At 38.3% G+C, this 5922-nt stretch overlaps 1 pseudogene; it reads left to right on the forward strand.

The window, feature by feature from the left end:
- Positions 1-4952: 4952 nt before the first annotated feature.
- On the forward strand, positions 4953-5081 carry LOC128569428 (uncharacterized; annotated as a pseudogene).
- Positions 5082-5922: the final 841 nt, after the last annotated feature.

Below are 5922 nucleotides of genomic sequence, written 5' to 3' on the forward strand. Positions count from 1 at the left end.
CCTTCTCATTTGCAAAGCTTACTTATGAAGGCCTTGCTATTGAAATATTTCCGATCTTCTTTATCTTACTGTATAAAATGATTATTGTCAAAGTAGAGTACACACATAGCTTAGTCTCCAAGTCCCTGAGTTCTAGGAAGAAAATATAAGAATTATCAATTTTCCCTGTAACTTATTTTGTGTGTGTGAATGAAATACATATAAAGAGCTTTAAAATGAAAAAAAGTTTATAACAGGAAAATAATAAATCCCAGTTAGTTATACCCATTGCCACCCAGGAGTCTCCATTTTTATAATTGCCAAAGGTGTGGCTCGGTCTGTAGCTCAGTGAGCAGGGTGACAGCCATACACACTGGAGCTGGCGGGTTCGAATCCAGCCTGGGCCTGCCAAACAACAATGACAACTGCAATCAAAAAATAGCCAGGCATTGTGGCGGGCACCTGTAGTCCCAGCTACTTGGGAAGCTGAGGCAAGAGAATCGCTTAAGCCCAAGAGTTTGAGGTTGCTGTGAGCTGTGTCGCTACCCAGGGCAACAGCTTGAGACTCTGTCTCAAAAAAGAAAAAAATTGCCAAGGGTGATTTGTGTTATGGATGCCCAGATCTTTTTTTTTTTTTTTGATGCCCAGATCTTAAGAAAAAAATCGGAGTGCTCTTCCTATGTTTTAAGGACAGAAGTTGCCAAACTTTTTCTGTAAGGGTCCCGAGAAGTGACATTTTAGGCTTCACTAACCACATGGTTTCTACTGCAACCGCTCATCTCCGCTGCCTTAGAGTAAAAGCAGCCACAGACACCATGTAAATGAATGGCTGTGGCTATGTGCCAATAACGCTGTAGGTAGGGACATGAAATGTGTATTTCATACAATTTTTATATGTTATTAAATATTTTTATTGTTCTGCTTTCTTGCAACCATTTTAAAATGTAAAAAAGCATTCTCAGTTCCAGGGCCTTACAAAATAAGTGTGCCCCTGATTTGCTGTCAAGTAGCAAACTGCTGACCCCTGATTTAGGGCATACCACAACCACTGAATGAGAAGTGACCCCCACGGATGCACCGGAAAAAGGAAACTCCAGAAATCAGAGTTAAGAAAGATTCAAGACTCAACATAAATCAACCATGAAAATCCAACTACAAACAAAGCAAACTCTGCAAAATTGGTCTTCCTGGCCTTCTACACACATTCTATCTTAGATGAAAAGAAATATGATTGTGAAGTTAAATAAATTAGCGTGAAAAAAGTTTAGCTATTATTTTGTCATAAACTTGGAGCAAAAACTGAAGATGAGATTTTTTGTCAAAAAATTTAGTATTACAGAAAATATTAATGAGTAATGAAACAAATCAGAAGAAATCGCCAGTACCCTGAGGCTTTAAAATGTTCACCTTAGACTCATATGTAATGTAAATGTTGACTTTTTCTTTCAAATCAGTGGAATCCTTTATAAAGAAGTCGTGCTACGTGGGTAATTAGTCTTAATACATAGAAATGTTGACATGTTTTAGTTTTCTTTTTAATTCAAAAGAAACAAACCATAACTTCTTCATATTTTCACAGTAAAACTAGGTTGGTTTCCACTTCCTTCTCATTCTGAGCCAAAACTTTTTAATACTTTAATAAATCAAAATCAACCGTCAAGAGATGATTTTCCTACCTTTAAGAATATGAAAAAATATGATTTGGGTTCTGGGTGCAGTTCAAAAAATATTACTAAAATATTGCAGAATATTTGTATAATCTCTTATTTGGACTACTTTAATGGGGACATTGCTCCTTGGGATGTATAAGAAAGTATGTCTGTTATGAATTCACTTTAATTCCAGCACTTTGCAAAGCCTAGGCAAGAGGATTGCATGAGGTCAGAAGTTCAAGACCAGCCTGGGCAACATAGCAAGACCCAGTCTCCAGAAAACAAAAAAAGTCAATCAGGAGTGGTGGTACGTGACTACCAGCTATCCAGCTATTTGGGAGGCTGAGGCAGAAGAATCACTCAAGTTCAGGAGCTCAAGGCTACAGTGAGCTATGATCATACCACTACACTCTAATCTGGGCAATGGAACAAGACTCTGTCTCTAAAAATATATATATATATTTTCTAAATCACTTCAATAGTTTTATAAAAAGTTTTTTACCATGAGTATTTCCTAAAGGAATCTGTATGGCTCAGGAAGGGCTCGATATTCCTGAGGCCGATGGCTTACAGATGCAGCATTTTAGAGGGCTAGAATCTTTCTTACTGAACTCCCTTCATGCCTCTCTTCTCTCCTGCTACCTCCTGTGTAGGAGGCTCTTTGTAGACCAGTGAACACTTTTTTCTTTCTTAGTCATGTGTGTTTGGCCCTTTTAAGAGACCATATCCATTTCATCAAGAGCTCCAAAGGCACAATGAGGAAATCCCCACACATAGAAAGGCAACCCCAGCAGGGTGCAGCGGCTCACACCTGTAATCCTACCACTCGGGGAGGCCAAGGTGGGGGATTGCTTGAGCTCAGGAAGAAGTTCAAGACAAGCCTAAGCAAGGGTGAGACCTTGTCTCTACTAAAATAGAAAAAAATAGCCAGGTGTCCAGGTGTTGTGGCAGGTGCCTGTTGTCCCGGGTCCTCAGGGGGCTGAGGCAGGGGGATCACTTGGGCCCAGGAATTTGGGGTTGCTGTGAGCTATGATGATGCATTGGCACTCTAGCCTGGGGCAACAGAGTGAGACTCTGTCTTAAAAAAAAGAAAGGCACCCCATGTCTAAAAGGGCAATTACTATATTGGTCACAGGATGCTAGGATCCCGGGCAGCACACACATATCCAAAGCACCTTTCTGCGCAGTGGCGATGGGCCCAGCTGTCTGCTGGAAGCTCCACAGTGTTTCCATGCATGGCATAACCACTCACACAGCTGTCAAGGGCCCTCTGCACTCCTCTTTTGCTGGTCCTGAGAGTTTCATTCTCTAATAGCTCTCCTCAGGTTGGGTTGACTCCCTGAACTCTAATGCAATGACAAACCATTAGCTGGTCCAACTCCAGCACTCAGCTGGAGGGAGTCATAATCCAAAGTCAGGGGGGAGTAATTGGAAAGTGAATAGTATGGTTTTAAGTGGAGAGCCCTTAAGCAATAAATCTGGCCTTTCCTCAAAAGGCAGCATACACACTTTTTATTTCAGCATACTGCAGGTACCAAAGTTTCTCTTTGTTCTTCCTGATTTTTGAGCAAGTCAGACAGTTTGAGAGCACAGTACTTGATATTATGATATAGATTCTGTCATTGGTGTGCCGTGTAAAAGGAGTGGGAAGATCCACCATGGACACGTTTGAGATGCTGCTGTAGAATCATGTGCAGAATTTCCTTCAGAATTTTAAAATCTGACAACCAAGAGCCTGGCTCTTGATAAAATCAGGCTAAGTCACTCTAAGAATGAAAAAGAGATAGAGAGGGAAAGAGAACTTTTCGGGATCATTTTTTCAAATATATAGGCAAGTAAACTAAAGTAGGAAAAAGAAGTTCTTCCAGGCAAGAATTAATAACTTGTAAAGTACTACGGTTTTGCATGCCTGACTGGTGGAATCCCAGCAATGCATAAGGAGAATTTTATCTGTAAATTAAAAAACTCAAATTTCAGATTTGATCATTTGAGAAAATGTTTTCTAGAAAAGGAAATTAGAGATCTATAAGCCATTTCTTACCTATGTCACTTATATACCCTGTGCAGTATTAAGATAACAATTAAAAGCAGTTGTCAGATGTACAGTGCTCAATAAAGAACAGTTACTTGACCATCCTTCACATAACGCCCCATTTTCTTTTCCATATTACTAAACTATATTTGAGGCTTCTTTATTCCACAAGGTCAGAAAAGTTTTTCTATATGTTTCTTCAGAGATTTTCTTGGGCTATGCTGGCTTATTCATAAATATCTAAATAAATTAAAGACAAAAGCTCTCACTGTTAGCCTTGAAATACATGTCACTTCCTTTGTGGGTGTGTGTGAGTGTGTGAGCATGCTTTTCTGTGTGTGTGTTTATGTATATTGCTGTACTTATAATCAGAAAGTATTTTTTTAGCTTCGCCTTTTGGGGAAACTCTGTATTCACGTCAAGTTAACACTTGTACTACTCTAAACACGCACTCAAGTTCCTTCAGGTTCTATTTTAAAAGAGATTGTTTTGACAGCTCTAATTATGGCAGGCAGAAATGCCAGTCAGGTAGCTGAACTTGCATTTCAAAGACTAACCTTCAAGAATGAATTTATTAAATATTAAATATGAGCATTAAGAATATCATACATTTTACATGGAATATTTTGGTTCCAACATGATTTCCTCACTGGCATCATTGGTCAGTGCAGTCCCTTGCTACTATCCCACCTGAATTATTCACGGGGCAAGACATTTAGAAATCAGCAAGTTAACTGGAAAAACCTCCCTGCAGGAAGGCCCCGTCGACATATATTACACTCCTTTCTCTGAATTATATCCTTATGATAATAAAGTGAAGTCGGTTAAGAGAAGAAAATTAATTTTCTGTATAAGAAATGGTTAACAAAGTTTTTGTTCACTTATGACAGAGACTCACTACATGTGGAGAGCAATATCCTGGGCTCAAAGAAAAGAACTGATTTCAATTCCCCACTCAAAAAGGAAGTGGATGTGAGATGCTTCTAAAGTGATAAATTAGCCAGTTAATGACTAGATCACAAGGCCTGAGACCAACATTTTAATGTAGGGAGTATATGCAAAATATTACTATTGTTGTATCATTTTTTCTAAAGACCTAGATAGGATTAAAGGATTTACTAAAGACTACTGATGTCCACCACTGTGATTAAAAGTAAAGTAACAGATCATTTGCCTGGGATTGACATTCTGGTTTTTTTCTAATAGACATTTATAACTACAAAAAGAGTATTAACTTGATGGGTAAGGCTGTACAAGTTAGCTTTTTTCTTTTAAGAACAGGAGTTATAATGGACCTGACAGCAGTTATATTATAGCTGTTGGTTTCAAACAGAGGCCTAGAGGACTGTCTTCCTGTGGTCTGTTGGCTGTTCTGGAATCTCAGCAGAGAATGGCTGTTTCATTTGGAAGAAACAGCCCACAGCTCTCTCCCTCTCTCTCATTGGAAGAGCCTCAGGAATGCTATAATTAATGACTTCTGACTCTCAGACACAGGGACAGCCAAGTCCGGGGAAGCACACCTGCCCAGAATTATTTTATTTTTGCCATCTTATTCTTCTTGCTGCTATCAATCATGTTCATACTTCAGAACACAATAAATGAAATTCTAACAAAAAAAGAACAGGAGTTATTTTAGTAACAAGACTCTGTGAGAATATACACTAACATTATCAATTTTTCCTATTTAAAATCCAAATTTTTAAAAAATCCAAACAGCTAGGGTATTTTTATGCGCTTCATTGTAAAGAGAACCATTCCAATGACCCTGACTGGCATTCTGAAAATGCAATTTGAGTTAGAAAGATACTGATCATGTCCAATAACTTTCTAATGTTAAATGTATTTAAATTATTTTAAAGTAGATATGTTGTATGCATCTTTGCTCTCACATAATTATAAGACACAAGTAGCAAGAACAGGACATCCTCCAACCATTCAAAATAAACGCGAGTCCTACTGTACTTTTAGAGTCGCTAATAAATCTTCAAGAATGAAACTCAAGGAATTTTCCTTTTTCAAGATTTCTTTTCATGGCTCCCAACAGATGGACTAGAGAAAAATTCATCTCATGAGATGTGGAAAGGGAGGCCATTTGTTTTATTATTCAGGATAGTCTCTTCGATGTCTTTCTCTTGGGTGCAAAAAGGGACTTTTATACAACAGAGGGAAAGTTCTTCCAGATAATATTACCTTTGTGGTATTAAACGCCATTTGTTTATTTCTACTTCATACTAAAACAAGTATCCTTATTCTGTGCTA

Source organism: Nycticebus coucang, chromosome 17 (genome assembly GCF_027406575.1).
Source record: "Nycticebus coucang isolate mNycCou1 chromosome 17, mNycCou1.pri, whole genome shotgun sequence".
In the NCBI taxonomy this organism is placed as follows: Eukaryota; Metazoa; Chordata; class Mammalia; order Primates; family Lorisidae; genus Nycticebus; species Nycticebus coucang.